Source organism: Lolium perenne, chromosome 4 (assembly GCF_019359855.2).
Source record: "Lolium perenne isolate Kyuss_39 chromosome 4, Kyuss_2.0, whole genome shotgun sequence".
Lineage (NCBI taxonomy): Eukaryota > Viridiplantae > Streptophyta > Magnoliopsida > Poales > Poaceae > Lolium > Lolium perenne.
Window position 1 is genome coordinate 358,807,088 of NC_067247.2, and position 19,791 is coordinate 358,826,878.

The 19,791-nt window shown below is 44.3% G+C and overlaps 1 long non-coding RNA gene across 4 annotated transcripts; it reads left to right on the forward strand.

Annotated features, from left to right (window-relative positions):
- Nucleotides 1–16,266: 16,266 nt before the first annotated feature.
- On the forward strand, nt 16,267–19,491 carry LOC127296840 (uncharacterized). 4 transcript variants are annotated; one of them, XR_011743987.1, is made up of 7 exons: nt 16,275–16,913; nt 17,023–17,142; nt 17,232–17,407; nt 17,516–17,651; nt 17,732–17,984; nt 18,068–18,190; nt 18,273–19,491. It is a non-coding gene; the product is annotated as an uncharacterized lncRNA (long non-coding RNA). The 4 variants fall into 4 exon arrangements; XR_011743989.1 differs by having other exon boundaries at nt 16,267–16,913; nt 17,232–17,651; nt 17,732–17,893; XR_011743988.1 differs by having other exon boundaries at nt 16,269–16,913; nt 17,232–17,651; nt 18,422–19,491.
- The last annotated feature ends 300 nt before the right edge of the window (nt 19,492–19,791 follow it).

Consider the following 19,791-nt stretch of genomic DNA (forward strand, 5'->3'; position numbering starts at 1 on the left):
GTACGGGCCGTAGTTTCTGACGTCCCGGAGAATGACCATGAACAGCTCCCTTGACATCCTGTACCGGCGCCGGAACATTTTTTCCTTGAACACCGGATCGGTGAGGTGGAAGTAGTCTTTGTGGAGCCGGAGCTGCCCTTGCACTCTGTTGCGCGGCAGGTTTTTTGAGCGTCCCTTGACAAAGCCCCGGTGCACCGGCCCCTCATTTGAAGTGAACTCGTGGATCATGGAGGCCGCAGTAGTTGCCAATATATGCATCGACTGATCGGACTCCTCGTCGGAAGAGGAGTCAACGACCTCGGCGTGGAACTTCTGCAGCATCTGCCACATGTCCATCTGTGTGGGTACGAACTATGGATCGATGGCCACACACAATAGCGCCGAAAACATGAGAAGAAACCTACCAGCGCAATTGACCTAACAGGTCGTGGGCGGCACGAAAGGGCGGCCCAACCGGCAACCTTTGGCCCCAAAACAGCCGGCAGGTACGCGCCGGAGCCAATCCCGAGTATGATCATGCTCTCCCGCGCGACGACAACCGAGCCGGACGGCGAGTACTACGGCGCTGCGGCGGGACGGCGGCGGCTGGGGTTGGGGTGGTGGCGTCGCACTAGCGCAGCAAAGAAGGGGAAAAGAAGCAAATCGAAGCGGTCGATTTCGCCGTCCCTGACTTGCGGGACCGGGTAGGAAAAGGAGAACGCTCGGCGCGACCGCGCAACATCCACGGAGACGCAAACCTGGCGCATATTTGGGCCAGGTTTGCGTCGCCGCGGACGGCCCGGTCACTTTACGTCGCCCCGCTGGAGGAGGGCCCAAATGCATTTTCGGTCACGGTGGACACAAACGGTCGCTCGTCGCGCCGCTGGAGATGCCCTTACAGCCAAACACAAACAGTCACTAGGTTCTATAAAAAATGGTCTGTTTCCAAAACATATGATTTACTTTTATTACATAATGTACATATGAACAAAGTTGTTGTTGGTTAAAACGTAAATGTCTTGTTGAATCCACACATGATGTGTATTTTAGGATCGAGGAGTACAATTTGTGTTCTTCGAGAAAAGGAAGAACTGTCAAGGGACATGTTTCCAAAACATAGGTAGACATACGCAATAGTCCCTTTGTTTCAAGAAAGGCCATACAAACTTATCCAATTGTCACCCCATTCTGATTTGAGCGATTTCATAGACAAAAACATGAACATCACATTAACAAATCAATATTAGTTGATCCAACATAAAATATATTTTTATAACTTTCTAGCTAATATTGTAGATACTGGTACTTCCTTTTATATATTTGGCCAAATGCATTTTTTAATATTCTAGATGTTGGTACTTTCTATAATAGATTTGGTGCAGATTAAGGCATAGCAATGATTGATGCCTTCCCGCCGATCCAAGTTTAAGTGTGTTAGAAATAGTAGTAGGATTTAGAGTCGGTTGTATTAGGCTCGTGTGTATCCAGAACTCCTCCATATCCTTCACGATTGAGAGCAGCAATAGGAACGGAGCAAAAATACATTTGAGACATCCACGGAGCAGCAGCAGGAACGGTGCACGAATATATTTCAGACATCCATGATGCACACGAGAGACAAAGAAGATCGGCAGCTGTCAATAAAAAAATACGAACAGGAACAACCACCATGCCTTACGTTGGATTCCATCGCCCGCCGTGAAACGAACAATAGCAGGTCCCTCAGTCCGCCAGTTACTCACCACGGTGCAGATGCCACCCGCAGCGCCGCCTGAAGCCACTAGTCGCCGGATTACCTGACACCAAAATACATGCGGCGAAGTTCACCGATGCTGTCATCGATTCAGCCTGCTGAGACCGCCCACCCCTGACCTCTCGCCTAGCCACCGGGACCGCCCGCTGCAAATCGTCCCTCAGTCGGCCAACCATTTGGGGACGAAGACGGCAGAGACGCGGGATTGGGTGCGTGCTGCTATAGGGGATAAGAGGAGGACTATGATGGATTGACGGTGGAGTGACGAATCAGGAATTCTCTTTACATTGGCTGATTGGTCCGCTTGACCTAGGAACCGCCTTAGAATCCCACGAACCGTCACGCCAACAGGGCCTAGTGAAAGCGACCCGCCGATCGATCAGGAGCGCGGCCAACCCTGGGAGCTTAGAGCTCTTTAGGATAAACATGAACGAGAACAGAAGCTCAGTATTCGAGTAGAATCGAAACTACCTGATCTTTTACATGGTATTAGGCCGGCCTCTTCGCCGACGAAAATGATCGCCCCAAACTACAATCCATCCCCCACTTCGCTGCCGCCCCCGATCGTCTTTGGCCGTCGTCTCCATGGCTTCGTCCTCGACGTTCCAGCCCATCAACCTGGGACAGCCGCCATCAGACAAACTGACGCGCGCCAAGTACACCGGGTGGCGAGCCCAAGTTCTTCCGCCGATCCGGGGTGCTCGCTTCTTCGGTCTCCTTGATGGTAGCGAGGCTGCTCCGCCGGAGACACTTGAGATCGCACCCACGGACAAGGAAGCCACAGATAAAACACCCAAGAAAATCAACAACCCGACATATGACTCCTGGATCTCACGGGATCAGATTGTGCTCGGGTATCTCCTTCAGTCGATTGGATCTGGGGTTCTTCCTCACGTTCAGATAATCGAGACCGCCGCCGGTGTCTGGCAGCCGGTTGAGGAGATGTTCGCATCGCAGTGTCAGACCGAGGTCACGAACTTACGGATCGAACGGGTGAACACCAAGAAATTACAGATGACTACCGACACCTTCCTAACCAAGATGCAACACATCAGCGATGCCCTTGCTGCTGTTGTCGAGCCCATCCGCACCAGGGAGCATATCTCCTTCATACTGGCGGGTCTCGGGGCGCCCTTCAATGCGCTGGTTGTTGCACTCGGCACGGTCACCACGCCGCTCACGCTCCCCTCTCTTTATGCCCAACTTCGGGCTTATGACGAACACCATGAGATGCTCGGTGGTACTGCTGCCTCTAAGTTTGAGACTTCCGCCAACCTGACCCCGCAACGCAGCGGCCGCGGACGCTACAATAGTCGGTCCCGTGGTGACTATGGTGACCGCGCTGACCGCGGTGATCGCGCTAACTACGATCGCCGTGACACGCGCAGGGAGGATAGGCGAGACGATCGCCGTGATGATCGACAACCACGCCAAGGACGCGGTGGCGGGCGTGCACCTTTTGGCGGGGGCCATGGCCTTGGACGTGGAAGGCGTCGCACTACGCCATGGGTCAACACAACCTGTCAAATCTGCAACAAGGAGGGTCATGCCGCCAAAGACTGCTGGTGGAGGTTCCAGCAAGATGATGACGACTCCGATGACAAGGAAGCCCATGTCGCCTGGTATGGAAACCAACTGGTACCAGGACAGTGGTGCCACTCATCATATCACCAGTGAAATCAACAACATGACATTTCGGGACAAGTATCGTGGCACTGATAGGGTCAACACCGCCGGTGGTCATGGTATGCCTATTTCACATGTTGGTCATTCAATTGTTCGTACCCCTGCACAAAATTTTCATCTTAACAATGTCCTACATGTTCCTCATGCATCGAAAAACATTTTGTCTGTTCATCGGTTTACATTTAACAATCGCGTGCTCATTGAGTTTCATCCCTTCTTCTTTTGGATCAAGGACCAGGTCACGCGGAGAATCATTCATAGAGGGCGCTGTGTGGGTGGGCTTTACCCACTCATATCTTCCTTTATGTCTTCCTCGTCCTCCAAGGATGCATGTGTTGCCACCAAGCCCTCACAAGCAAGGTGGCACCATCGTCTAGGGCATCCATCTTTAGCCATAGTTAGACAAATTATTAGCAAGAATAAACTTCACAGTGTTAAGGAGTCTAGTTTAGAGTCATTGTGTGATTCGTGTCAGCAAGCTTATCTACTACTCCTCTTCAGTTAGTTTTCTCTGATGTATGGGGTCATGCACCTACCTCTGTGGGTCGCCATGATTACTATGTAAGCTTCATTGATGATTATAGCAAGTTTACATGGATTTATTTGCTTAAGAAAAAATCTGATGCCTATTCTGCATTTGTTAATTTTCAAAAGCTTGTTGAACACAAACTTGATACTAAGATTCTTACTGTTTAGTTAGATTGGGGTGGAGAATATGAGAAGTTAAATTCCCTTTTTCAATCCCAATGCATCTCACACCATGTCTCTTGTCCTCATGCACATCAACAAAATTGTGCTGCTGAAAGAAAGCATCATCACATTGTCGAGTTGGTCTAGCTCTTCTTTCTCATGCACACATGCCCTTAAAATTTTGGGATGAATCCTTTCTCACTGCCACATATCTCATCAATATGCTACCTACAAAATCATTAACACTGATACCCCTGTCCATCGTCTCTTAGGAACACGACCATACTACAAGTCCCTTCGTGTGTTTGGATGTGCTTGTTGGCCTAACTTGCGCCCCTACAACAAACGCAAGCTTGCCTTTCGTTCTACACAATGTGTCTTCCTCGGTTACAGTTCTCGTCATAAAGGGGTCAAATGTCTTGAGGTTTCCACAGGCCGTGTTTATATTTCTAGAGATGTTGTCTTCGACGAGGCAGTTTTTCCGTTCCAAAATCTGCATCCGAATGCCGGAGCTTTGCTCCGCAAGGACATTCTCTTACTTGATCCTTCCCTGCATAATTTTGAGCATGGGCACGTTTCAATTGATGATTTACATGATAATAATAATCATACTACTAATCCTGGTCCAAGTGTCCCTTTTGATTTTCCACATGCTACTACAGGTCCAAATTCGGATGCTCCAGAAAATTTGGCTGAAAACGGTGCTCCAAACAGCTCAAACAGCTCTTCACATGAAATAACAGGCACAAGGACAAACATCACTGGATCTTCCTCGGGATCAGCGCGATCTTCCTCGACCTGGCGCGATCTCCCTCGGATCCAGTGTCCTCGGGTCGGACGCCGTCTGCCTCTGCGCACCAATCCCCTGCCGTGTCTGCGCAACGGTCGCCTGCCGCGTCTGCCGGGGACAGCAGCAGCGCGTCCGTTCGCAGCTCCGGATCCTCTGTGCCGGCTCGCTCCCTTTCGCCTGGCGCACACACGCCCACATGATCAAATGAGGCTGCTGATGCGTCAGATGCAGCACATGCTGCTGGATCTGATGCTGGCCATGGTGGATCTTCTGTGTCGCTGCCTCATGTGCGCCCTCCTGCCACACGAGTTTCACAGCGGTCTCGTCGACCTAAAACTTATACCGATGGTACTGTGCGCTGGCTCTTGTCCACTACTACAGATGAACCTGTTAATCTACAGGCTGCCCTGGATGATCCACTCTGGAAAGCAGCCATGGATGACGAATTTCAAGCTCTTCAGAATAATCATAGTGGATACTTGTTCCTCCGCGAGTAGGCACAAATGTTATTGATTGTAGATGAGTCTACAAAGTTAAGCACAAAGCTGATGAGTCTATTGATCGTTACAAAACCTGTCTCGTCCCCAAGGGATTCAAACAACGCTATGGTATTGATTATGAATACACTTTTAGTCCACTTATTAAAATTGCCACTGTGAGGCTTGTCCTTGCTATTGCTGTATCCAGGGGATGGAGTTTGCGACAGTTGGACGTCAAGAACGTGTTTCTACATGGTGTTCTCGAAGAGGAAGTTTATATGCGACAGCCACCTGGCTATGAAGACAGGGAGAAACTGAATTATGTCTGCAGACTTGACAAGACGTTGTATGGACTGAAGCAAGCACCCAGAGCATGGTACTCTATATTGAGTTCTCAACTTATTCAGTATGGTTTTGTTGCTTCTAAGTCAGATACTTCGTTGTTCATCTATCACAAGTCTCGTGTCACCATCTATATGTTGATCTATGTGGATGATATTATAGTTGCCAGTTCTTCTTCTGCTGCTACAGCTGCACTCCTGAAGGTTCTTGGTGGTGAGTTTGCATTAAAAGATCTTGGAAATCTTCATTATTTCTTAGGCATTGAAGTTCATCGGGTTGATGATGGCATAGTACTCAATCAGGCTAAGTATATGCTCAAGATGTTCTCAAGTAGAGTTGGCATGACACATTGTTCAGGTTCACCTACACCTTTGTCTTCTTCCGAGACGATTACAGCCAGGAAGGGAGACATGTTGGGACCTGAAGATATCACAAACTACCGTAGTATGGTAGGTGCTCTACAGTACTTGACTCTTACGAGACCTGATATTTCTTATGCTGTCAACAAGGTGTGTCAGTATTTACATGCTCCTACTATTGTGCATTGGACGGCTGCAAAGCGTATATTCAGATATGTGAAGCATACACTCAGCATGGGTCTCACATATATGAGGTCTAATTCTACTTTGGTCAGTGTCTTCTCAGATGCAGACTGGACTGGCTGCATACATGACCGTAGATCTACTGGAGGGTTTGCTATGTACTTTGGACCAAATCTAATTTCTTGTAGTGCTAAGAAACATGCTACAGTATCTAGGTCAAGTACATAGGCAAAGTATAAGTCTGTGGCGAATGCAACAACTAAGATAATGTGGGTACAGTCTCTTCTTGCAGAACTTGGAGTCAAGTTGCATCAGAAGCTATGTCTATGGTGTGACAATCTAGGAGCCACATACTTGTCAGCAAATCCAGTTTTCCATGCAAGAGCCAAACACATCGAGATCGATTTTCATTTTGTTAGAGAAAGGGTGATGAAGAAGCAGCTTGACATACGGTTCATTCCTTTCAAAGATCAAGTTGCTGACGGATTTACAAAGCCGCTTCCTATAAGAAATTTTGAGGAGTTTAGATTTAATCTCAACTTAAGAAAGTTGTGATTAAGGGAGGGTGTTAGAAATAGGATTTAGAGTCGGTTGTATTAGGCTCGTGTGTATCCAGGACTCCTCCCTATCCCTCACGATTGTACTCCTATATAAACTTGAGCGAGAACAGAAGCTCGGTATCCGAGTAGAATTGAAACTACCTGATCTTTTACAAAGTGCACGTACTCGTAATTTCTGTGATATTGCATCATTCTTTTTAAAGAAATACCATGGTGCTCCTCCACGTCAATCTAGTTTTTTAATAGATTCGATCGCCCTTAATAAATTTTGACTCTTGAATAAATTTATGTGCCTTGAATGTTGGAATGGAGGAGTGCCATTTTCTCGTGCAGCAAGAAAATGGACATAATGTTGCCGAGAACATTGAAATTCATACTGTAGATAAGTTCTACCCTGATTATTATTTGAGTAATGCAAGTATTGATTCTTTGAGTAATGCAAGTATTGATTCGCAAAAAGAAAGATAAGCTCTACCCTGGTTATTTAGAATTTATCGAAACTTGTAGGCTGGAGAAGTTACCCAAAGCACATGCACCTGGCCAAACATTAGTGTTTTCAGCTACAACATGAGTTATTCTGCAAAAGTCCTGTCTAAGTATTCTCAAATTAGACTTATATAGAATGTAGAAGAATTTATATATTCAAAAAAATGTAGAAGCGACAATAGTTGTTAACAATATTTTTGAAGCTTCGCTGATCGATAGTTCGGCACTTGTTCCCCCTGTTTTTGTATGGTTAACGGTGCACGCAGCTATGCATATCGATGGATCCTTCGTGTGGATGAGGACAAATTCGTATGCTGCCAGCTGCCGCTGCCTAGTGTATACAACGAAATGGAAATCTATACGTGATGCAGATGGACCATACTCTGGATGATGCAGAAAGTGGTTCGGCTTATGGACGACTATGCGTCTATGCACGGTAGAGGGCTGAACTTTGTGCACGGTGAGCAGGTAGCTAGTTGACTTTTTTTGCGGGAGGTAGTTAGTTGTTTTGAAATTGTAAGAAAAGGGCATAAGTATTAGCTATTGAAATCTTCAGCAACATGTTTATATTGAAAATTATTGCCGGTCCAGGACTTCAATATGGTAGAGCAGAGATATCAGGTCTCTGTTTTTGAAATTTAAAGAGAAATAGATTAGTACTACCATTTTTGTGAATTGAGAAATAGATTACCCCCTTCTCGTGCTTTTGGGACTATATGGATCCACACATTGGAGGGGGCTTTTAATAGGTCTATAGGAGCCTACATGCAGATGTAGATGTATGGTAAATACACTCAATCCTTGCCAAATTGTACATGGTTCATTTTGGCTATGCTTTTTGAGAAAAGACAAAAAATATATAGCTATCTACGAATCAAGACAAGCAATGCTTTTGGTAAAAGAAAATCGAAAGAGGGGCATGTCATGTCCTGCATCGCTTGATGTGTGTTATATTGTGATCCAAATTCATATACTAAAGGGAGGCTAACTTCTGACGAGCGGAGCGAGGCCCGTCGCCGGATCGTTGCCACCCGCGGTACGGATCGTTGCCACCGTCTATATATTTTTCCTGTAAGCCGTCGCTAGGGTTTCATCGCATCATTGTACACCCACGGCGTTTGTAAACACCACCGAAATAGTGAAGTTTTGCTGGCTGGCGCCCGTGGTTTTTCCCTTGTGTGTTGCAAGGGTTTTCCACGTTAAAATCTCGTGTCCCCTGCAGTGTTTTACTTTTCGTTCTTCATTTTATTGTGCATCTCGATTGTAACAATGTGTGCAACATTTTTCATTAGAAAGCTCTCATCCAAAATATTACACTTCAAATACCACAAAGCTTCAATAAAAAGTTTAGCCTCTAAAATAGATCTATCATATTCCCTCGACCAAATATTTACTCAAAAATATCAACATCCATAATATAAAACTTATTTATTAGAATCATTATAAAGTTTATATTTATATTATATATATTATGTATATTGTTATTTTTTCTTATATTCTTAGTCAATTTTTGCAAAGTTTAACTTTGACTAAACCTAGAACGCGAAGTAAATAAAAACAGAGAGACTATATCACTTATGCGTTAAATAAACTATTTGGTGGGTCGCCATGCGACATCCCATGTGACTAACTCAAAGAGGTTGCATCCAGAATTCTTATGCTTCCATTGTTCCAAAGGGAGAGGATCGGACCACAAATCGATCTATTGTGTAGGCGTGGCCCTATGGATGTCCTGCAAAAAAGGGGCACCTCTAGCCTTGTTAAAACAATATCATTTCAGCAACTCTTAGTGGATCACCATAGGGCTATAACTCCCGCTCGAGTTTGAGTCTTTCTTCTTGTCAGTCACGTCAATCAATTCCCAAAAATATGTCTAAGATTTGGACTTTTATTCTATGCAATGTCGCCTTTCGTTTCAAGAATTGGCCACCTGGGACAAACAAAAATTAACAACAAAAACACTTAAACCACACACTAACAATGATCCGTGGTTCCACCGACTTTAAGAAGTAATGGATCCACCACCTATTTCATTGTGATGAGCTGTAGATAATTTAGAGCGTGCACAAATAAGCAGCTGGCTCTGCCTCTTTTGTGCCCATGCCCAAGCAAATAAATGGAGAAGTAACACCAAAACAGCGTTTGCAAAGAGGTTTATCCCCTAGCTAGTGAGTAGGGGGCCGGCGCAGAGGATAGGGGCCGGTGGTAGGGGTCGGGAGCAAGAGAGCCGAGAGAGGCGAAACGCGTCGGACGCATTCAAGCCCTGGGTTTGTAGTACATGTGCTCTTGTATCCAAAAGGAAAGATAGCTAGCCGGTGATGAGGGTCAGGGCCGGGAGAAAGCCGTGTGCGGTCCCGGTTCCGATGGGTAACTGCCGCCGGTTTTGGTGACCCTGCTAAGTGTGATCGATCTGGAGCACGCACGTACGTACTAGTAGTACGACTCTTTCAACACATTCAAATCCTAAGTGTAGCTACCATGTGCCTTGGTGCCTAGAGAATTGAACATGCATGCATACGGAGATACAGTTTTCTGGCCATATCCAATGCTAGCTAGTACATACATCGTGTTCCACACATGGAGATCTTTAATCCCTGACTTCTAATTGTACTGTGTTAGGTTGGAGTATCAAGTTTCCGCAACACGATCTAAGTATAGTCACGGGAACTTAGGAATTCTTGTACATGTAGGACACACCAAGCATGATATTAGCTCCCTCCGGCAAACAAAATATTTGAACATGCAGTGGTAGGCTTAGGGTTGGATGCTAGTGCTCAAACATTTGCCAATATACTCCGTATGTCCCTAACTGCCCCCATGAAACCCGGCGCAAGACATTGAGCGCAAGAAGCATGATGCAAAGCGCTTGTGATTGGTCCACTTGGCAGATTGTGAGTGCTTTTTAAAATCACGTTCATGCCTCTTCTTTGTTCACGTAGCCTAGATCATATGGAAAGTACCACTAGATCGACTTTTCTCTTCTTGATTGTATACCTGTGAAATGAGTAATCAGTTTTACTAAATCAATATATTCTCATGTCCAAGTCGATGCACCGAACTGTCCGACTAATCCATCCGTTGAGATTCATGCAAGAATTGGCATGAGTGAATATTAGACCATGTGGCTACCAACATCGACTAACCCATAAACTGTTCTAACTCGGCTTCCGTTCAGGTGAACTCATGATGAATTAGTTTTGTAGTTTGCCTTGTCAACCGTTTTGGTGATAATATATATGTGAGCACTTATGCAACATATTTTGTAGAAGATTTTACATGAGCTTTTCCACATCGTGTTTCTAACGGGATGCATAGTGGTGCATTACCTGGTATGCTAAACAAACTTAGTATTTATAAACAAGTCATTGTTAGTTTAGATTGAGAAATGCACATGATGCAACACACGGTCAAACTTTATAAGAGTGGATACAACATAAATATGCATCGGCTGAAAAAAAGGATGAAATAAACGTTCACTCAACCATGAAACAAATCATGGCTCGTGCAAATGAACTAGTGAACTAACCAACAACTCTGCGATAGTTTTATGTTTCAGTTGCCCTTCTTCCTTGTGCATGCCCCAAAGAATGAATATACATGGCCTACAAGTATTCAGGGTGGAGGAGGGAAATGCTAGGTAAGGAGTGGGTTTTGCGGTGCCTATTATCTAGCTAAAATCGAGAAATGCTTGAAATTTCACTAACAAATATTTGATAGATAGAGAAAGACATGCAAGATTTAGCAAAACAAAGGTGGGCTTAATTGCCGTGATCAGTAGACTTAGAAATATGTTTCCACCTAAGTCAACTGAGATTTTTGTTATATCTAAGTCGATTAATATATTGTGCTAGCCGTTACGGAGACATCGTATGGATATAGGGATGCAGCTGGCACGGTGGCATTGGGGTCAGCTGGCCCAAATGAATATTTCATTTTTTTCTAATTAGTGTTAACTACTTTATTTTTGTAGAAGAAGGCACCATCATAGTAGAGATGATAGAGATGACCCCATGCTCATGGTGATTTGTTTTTCTAGATTCGTCCACATATGGCCGGATCATTGTCGATTTATCCATAACAAATATCGAAAGGGGTGACTAAAGTTTTAGCAAAACAAGAAGCTTCATGATGTTACTTTTGGTGCAGATTTTCATGTACATCTGAAGTGTCTTTTGGGGAGGGCACCGGGGAGTGCACCTAAAATTGGGATGCACCATAACATTATTCAGTTCGAAAGAAACCAATTTACTGAGCAGACAAAAAGTATCCCAATTTAGGGCAACAAAATACACTTGGCTTTGTCTTCAGAGGATAACATCTGGTCTATAGCTATACCAATCCCAGCAAAATTAAACGCCGGCCGAGCATAAACATGCAAGTGGCAAGCATTTTCTCAGCTAGCAGTTAGTAGTGGTAGCACTACTACCCTGTAACTCCCACATGATGAGCACATGCAACATATACATATGTGCCAAACACGGAAACACTGCAACATGGCGAACACTGTTCAACTATGAAATCAGTTTGTCTGCGGTCTGCCTCATGCGCGCGTCAACAGCTGATATCTAGCGCGATGCATCCCTTCCATACAGAGGCAGGGAGCTCAACCTCTTTTCAAAAAACAAAACAAACAAAAAACTAGCGCGCGCCCGGCCATTAACTGGTGGCCCATCAATACGACCCAGCCAACACGGCTTAGATTAGCTAGCTACCTGCACGTACACATACATGCACCGACCTAAATCATTTAGGCCGAGTTTTTTTTTTTTGACACACAGTATAGACGTAGATGCTCACATATACTCCCTTCGTCCGCAAATAAGTGTACATCTAGGTTTTGTGTTTAGTCAAAAAATTTAAACTTTGACCAAATATATAGGGAAAAGTAGTAGCATTTATGACACTAATTTGGTATCTAGAGATTCGTTTTGAAATGTAGTTTCACATTATACCAAAATCTCATTATATATGTTTCTACTTTTCTTTCCACGGTTGGTCAAAACTTTAAATATTTAACTTAGTACAAAAGCTAGAAGTACACTTATTTGTGGACGGAGGGAGTACGCACGTACACCCACTCCTATGAACGCACACATGCACACCCTATCCCCATGAACGGGCATAGGGTATCAACAATGGGTATTCAAAGTTAGAGAAAAAATACACATAATCCATCGCTACCCCTTGCTAGCTCTGATGCTCTCACCTAGCTCAGACTGCTTACGGCGTTGCTGTGTTACCGATGGACCATTACATGAGCAAATCTACCGCTAGCTGCTATTTGGCTAGAAAGATAGCTAGACTCGTTGAGCTATGTGGGCTGAATACTAAGCTGATTATTTGTTGGTGAAAAAATGGGTATTCAGCTGAATACCCATGAATACACTTGTTCCCGCCTATGCCTATCCCCCTATGAGCACCTCCGAGAGACTGCGTCCAAGAAACTTTATCCGACGGGTCTTGAGATTGACGAAGTTTGGCTCGGGCCAAGTTTGAGTAGTTTTACTGGCAATGGGAATTTGCGTACGGTGTCACACGGCTTTTAAAGCGGACTAAAAGTTGACCTTAGAGGTATGCATGATATGGGTGTTTCCGGTGAGCCTATAGTGAGAACACAGTTGCACGCGTGGGAAAATGCAGGAGATGCCGTGATGTATGGAGAACGCGCGTCATAAATCTGGTCACCGCCCACTCTACCCTCTCACTCGCCCTTTCACACCCGCCCTCTCCTCCCCTCTTCTCTATCTCTGCTCTCACCGTCGGCGGTTCTAGTGCCGCCGGTAGATCGAAGACCATCGCTGCAACTAGGTAATAGTAGGAAATCGGAAGCCTTTGCCAGCAAGCCTTCATCGACGCCCACACCGACCTATTTTCCTCTTGTTCAAGCACTGCTTCCCGAGGTTTATAAATGGTGGTAAGTTCTCAATCCACTCTCATGCGGTTGGAAATGTGCAGATCTGTATGAGGAATCGTACTTCTATGAATGTACATTACTTGCACGGTAGATTTGTAGTTGTAGGGTAAACTATCTGCCAATATGCTCGGTTATGGTCGAATATGATCATTTTTGTTCTTCTACTATGTCTGTGTGCTTCGTAAATAACATATCTACATGTACATACATGTGGTTTATGGTTACATTTTGTCCGATTGGACATGATACGACTTTTAGGGTTAGATCGGCATAATATTTGGAGTTTTTTTTTGCATTGCTCGGAGTTCCTTGTAGTATGATGACATATGATTACTTCACATTATGTGTCCAAGATCCAGTGGGATACATGAATCCATGCCTATTATGACTGATCTTGAGTACACGATGTCTAATATGATGCAGCGCCCATAATTAATCTACAACACTTGTAGGTAGGGATGTTGATGGCAACAACTATGTGTGTACCAATTCCTTGGGACTCCATGCATAGTGTTGTAGCAAGCGTTTTTCCCTACAAGGGTGACTCGAGGGTTTATATCGAACTCTCGGGAAATTGGCTTAGAAGCTGAATTCTTCCTCTCCTCTTCTAATAATCTGCAAAATAAAGTTTATGCCTTGTGTCTCCAACTCCACCGTGTGGTTGTGAAGCACAAGGTTCCGTATTAATAATAGGAAATACAAGTATAAAGTAAAGTAAGTAAAGTAAAGTAAGCAACCTAGCAAACTAAATAAAAGCAAATAAACGCTAATGTTATTTGGGTTTTGTGCGTGTATGTGGAGAAAATATTTTTGGTATTTTCGGATTAAATAATAGTGGTAAATATAAAGTGGGACAATAGTGTTGGAAAGATGTTTCTAATGATTTAAAAGTTGTAGTGGACACTAGCAATTTATCAATGACTAATATTGGTGGAACTTCAACATGTGTTTGATAAGCATTCATATTGGCATTACGTCCTAACATAGAGATGATGCAACAAATCTCTCTTATGCTTCTCAAAAAAGGGAAAACTCCAAGCAATCTTGAATTAAGAATCAACAAAGTATAGCCTTAAGTAATTTGACATAATGTTTGCATATCAAATATGCTACCTTGAACAAACAAGATTATCACACTGTCACATGATAATTATAGCACATGTATTCATATCCCTAGTGAGGCAACAAAAGAAAGGTAAATAGCATAGTAGATCTTGAATTTGTTGTCAGTATTCAATTCCTACCACCATGCTATTCCATCTCATACACACTTCTCCCCACACATGTTCTTGCATACAAGTTGGATAAGAACAAGTACTTAATAACGTGGTGCATGATATGCTTCTATCAATATATATTACACATAATAGGTTACAATCTCATATATCAACATCATAGAATGAAAATCCACCACAAAGGAATTACATATATGATCATAATTATGTTGGGCAGCTCATATGGTATTACATCTATGAATAATAGGCTCGGTCCTGGGATATCGAGGGCCCGGGGAGAAATTAAAAATTGGGCCTTTAATGTAGTTACTAAAATAAAAAATCACAACAAATTATTATAAATATTAAAGTCCATTTAGAAAAATATTTATATCAAAAAGTTGTAGATATCAGTTCAAATTATCGATGGATATATATGTGTCACTCGAATATTTTTTTTTGCCGCTTGATGCATAAACTTTGGATAACATGACTTGCTTGATGCTGCTGCAAGAGGAGCATTCCATTCAAAAAAGAATTTGTGAAGGACATGCATGAACTGATAAGTTGTAGTTTTTCTTTATTCTGAACTGTGGAAAGTTCAAATCAGCAAACTTATCTTTCTTCGATCGGGGGCCCTATGCATAAATATAATGATTTATATGTGTATACATGAAATTATACTGATAAACACTTTAAGATATATTTATATTAAATGATTTATACACAAGGAACACAATATTTCATATTTGCTAACTATTACATAAATTAACACTCTATGGACAAGGAAAATGCATTGATTTTTGCAATGGCCATAAGTATGGGTTTACTTGTTTTTCGAGGGTTGCAAGATGCGTTTGCGTTATATCTGAGGAAGATGCTTCTACAGTGTCGCATACTTGCGTTTGCGTGCTGGATGTAAGCTGCAACAATGGTCTAGCCATGGGTCCCCACCCATTTAATCTCTACGAATTTATACCTATCTAAAGGGTAAAAGGGAAAATACCAAGAAAAGAAATAAGGAGCATGTACAAAACAGAAAAAAAGACCCAAGATCTAGTTCCTTGGTCTACTTTGTCTCAATTGTAGGAGAAGATAGAAATCCTCCTCCAACGAACTCTAATGGCAGCGCTGCAACATCATAAGTAGCTGGAAGTTGGGGCCCCTTGGTTCCGTGGGCCCAGGGCGGTCGTCCCTCCCGCCCCCTCAGGGCCGGCCCTGATGAAGAACAAGAGATAAATAGATTAAGCTACTGCCACAAATCCATAGTCCACATGTGGACTACTCCCTCTTCATTATGGTGATGATGGTGGAGACGTTGGAGAAGGTGGAGATCCCTACGGCGGAGGCTCCGGTGGAGTTTCTCCCTTCAATCTTCGCTATTTCTGGCTCTGTTTCGGTGTTTCTGCGGCGCTCCCCTCGAGGAAGCCTCTGGAAGTCCTCTATATAGGTTTTTTTTAGGTCAAATGGAGTCCGTGGGCAAAAAAATCAAGTGATTCAGATGGTCGAGGTGGGGGCGCGCCACTAGGGGCCTTTTGGCCCTCCTGGCCCATCTCGTGAGATTCAAGTGCTCCAGATGGTTCTCTTGATGAAATATTGACATCCCCGAAATTCTAGCTCAATTTGACTTCGTTTAGGTCCCTGGAAGTTAAATACACAAAACAAGGTTTTCTGTCCTACAGAGTTATATTACTATATTAAACCTTAACAACTTCCTTTTTTCTCAGATTTTTGGTTTATTTTTGGACTATATTATTTGCTAAAACGTGTTATAGTATGCATCATTCCTGTTCTGTGTGTACTTTCGGGGGTACCTTGCTCTTCTCACCTATTTTAACCCTCCCTTATTTCTCACGTGGTGTTTAATTCTGGGTGCGTGTAATCTATTTTTCCGGTCAAAGCGGCGTAGAAGAATCGCGAAGCTCCACCGCTTGGACCTGAAAAACAAAACAAAAAACAGTTCCCCATCCCTGCCCGCCCGCATCCTCTTCTCCCCTCCGTGCAGCCATGGCTCCACGCTTTTCTCCTCCTCCCCAACCTCTCCCTGCCGTCCCACGCTCTGGCGCCCTCCTCGCTGCCACCCAAGGCTCAATACCCGTCAACCGCGCGCGCCGCCGCTAGGAGCCTCACGTCCGCGCTCCAGCCGGAGGAGCTCCTGGTCCTTCACGCGGCCCGGAGGAGGCCGTACATGGGCAGGCTCGCCATGGACGAGAATTGGAGGGTAATTTGGAGACCAGCGCGGCTGGGAGGGGTGGGCGCGGTCCGAGTTGAGGGGCGGCGCTGCGGCACCGGCCGGATCATGGATCGGAGGTTATAGCCAAACACCGGGGCCGGAGGTAGCCGGCAGCAGGCGGCGCTGCTTGGGCGACGAGGTAGAGGAGGCGGGGAACAGCGTCCGGCGTCGAGGTCGGCCAGGGCCTGGCCGGTTGAAGCTTCTGGCGAGGTGCTGCTGGTATGGTCGAGGACGGTTCCACCTCGGTAGGTGGACGCCCGAGGCAGCTATGATCGTGGCACGCCTTCCTCTCTCTCCCGAGGCGGCTGATGATGTGGAGGAGAAGCTCAGTAGGCCTGCTCTCTTCTCTTGCAGGATCTCTTCCCCAACTCCATGGCAAGCGGCAGTACCGGCGTCTAGCCGTCGACGCATCCCCGGCTCCGTCGCGACCGGCGGCGGCCGCGTCTAGACGACATCAGCGGGATGCGGTGCAAGGTCGTGAAGAAAAAAAAAAGTCCGCTGGATCGTTTTGCTTCTCCTATCCCCTTTCTTATTTTGCTTATAATCTTATCTTCTTTCTACAGCGATGGTGGCGGCTGGCGGCGGCAGGTTCAAGGTCGCGGGGCAGGGCAAGCATCCGTCGAGGAAAAAGAGGCAACGCCTGAATTAGGAGAGGAGAATAGCAGGCGAACCTGCCTAGGAATCGGAGTGGCTGCACGTCGGCTAGCAGCAGAAGGATGGACTACGATTCGTGCTTCCGGTCCTCCTATCCATCCATCTCTCTCTCTCCTCCCTCTGTTTCTCTCTTGCTTTCCAGCGCCCGTGCGTCCTGCTACAGGCTTCATCAGATCTTCCCTTCTTTCTGTAGCACCGCCGCTGTACATTTCTTCTTCCCAGCATTGAGGAGAACGACCTGGAGCCTACCATGCCCCGGATGTGGTCAGCTTTGAGATCAGCAAACACTAGGTTCTCATGTTCTTTTGTTTTCTGACCCGGATACAACGGTACAGATTTTGCTGCAAATTTACAATGTTTGTCGAATATCTTTTCTTTATTTCTTCATAGTTTCTTCTGTGAATTGCAGATCGGGTCCTCCTTAGTTTACCCTTTCATCCCGTTTCCCTCCTACCACTAGCTACAGAAGACAAGTCAACCCTATAAGAGTATACTGAGCTATGACGAGAAAATGGTGCTGCAATTGTTGGGCTAGCTTGCCTCATGAATTGTTTTGGAATTTGATTGAAAGGTTGGACTTTGCTGGTGTGCTTTGGTTGGTTATTTAGCACTCTTTGATATAGATGCTGCTGCAACACAAACTTCAGATTCTACAATGAACGGTGATATGCTCTCAGTCCAACTAAGAAATTACCCTTGAATAATATTTTCTCATATTGTTCATGTTTTATGGTGTAAACTACAGGATAATGAATCAGCAGTTACCGCCGGAAAGTTTGATGATGTGTTAGATACTATAGGAGTACCTGAATCTGAAAGAATCGGTATTAATCTTCTGAGGAGAGGTGGACATTATATGGCCGTTCAGGTAATCAATCTGCAATGCTCAATTTTTCTGCGCTTTTGTTTTCTTTGTCCTTTCGTGAATGTTTTTATTCTTATGTGATTAGGAAGAAGCAGCTGCACCAGCAGATAGATACGGATTACTTGTGGGACTTCCTGCTGCTACTACTGCTTTACTAAACGAGCAGATGCACTATCGTTGTTACCATGGAATAGGTATACAGCTTACTCATTCCACGGTTCCTTTTTCTGGCAGCTGTCCTTTTTATGTGCCACTGCCATCACTAGAGAAGATTTTTCCGTGGAGAAGAAGGAAATTAAAACTTCGAAGAAGCCTGCACTATTCAGATTGTTTTTCATAATAGAGGTGTTTCCTTTCACTTTATTAGGATTAAGATCAAGAACTTTCTTTCAGTCGATTACTTCTCTGTTACTCTTCATCTGTTTAAGTTTGTTCAACTCTATGCGTTTTGAAAATATGTTTCCATGTATTCCTAAAATTCAGCAGAATAGTAGTACCTCAAACTTAGATGGACATGAGGATGTTCAATCCTGCCTTCCATTGTCTACGAGGCTGAACGCATCAAGATTTGAGTCTGCATAGAGGTTCAGTTGAGAGGCGAGGGCATGTACGTTTCATCTTGTGAAGCTCCTTGGAGTTGTCACCTGTTTACTTTTCTTTGCTGCTTGGCCCCCGTTCTATGCTTGTGTTCGGAAGTATTTAGCCTTCGATTATAATGCTGAACTTGAATTGTACTTTCTTATTGTGTTCTGTTTACTGATAAGTATATAATCGTTCGTTCTTTTTAGGATAAAGCTTTAATAACTGATAGAGAATGAGATATTTAATCTGTACCTTAATTATAATGTATACACTCGAAAGTGTAGTTCTTTATTTGTTTTTTTTGTCCTCCAAGTGCATAATCATTTGTTCTTTCTGTGTAGCATATCTGAATAGCCTATACAAATAGTGAGTGTAACTGCTCACTTGAGAGCGTATCTATGAGCTGAGCCTCATGCTCTTCCTTCTTCGTGATCATGTCGTTCTGTGCTTGAAAAGATGTTCATCTGGAGTTTTCTGATGCTGATGAGTTGGATCAAGTCTGGCCTTTAAAAAATATCTGTAGTGTTGTTCGATCGGTTTGGTTTCCTGGGAGGAAATATTTCTGTAGCTTCTTCTTACTTTCTTTTGGTCAGATATCTTTGGTGGGCATACGTTTTGTTAGATGTTGCCTTCTGGCTGAGACATTGTAGCTGGTTTCTTTTAATGGAAATCGGGGGGATGATCTCTTTTCATCAAAAAAAAAAAAAAAATCCCCAATAGCATTTGACCTTGCAAAAAAATAATGATAGCACAACTGAATTGCCTTGTGCATCACCTGCTGTCTCTTTGCTTCGATGGAAGAGACTCTGCAAGAAATAAAATCCAATGTTGAGAACCTTTATGAGAAGAGAGTTTTATGTTTCCAGCAAAAGAGAACCATTCACCATTCAGATATCTGACCTTGATCGCTGTGAGTCCAGCAGATTTTCTGATCCTTTACTTTCATTCATACTGCACTACATCATGCTTTGCTTACTGCTCCCATTGTTAATGCTTCTAGAATAAACTGCACACCGCTATCA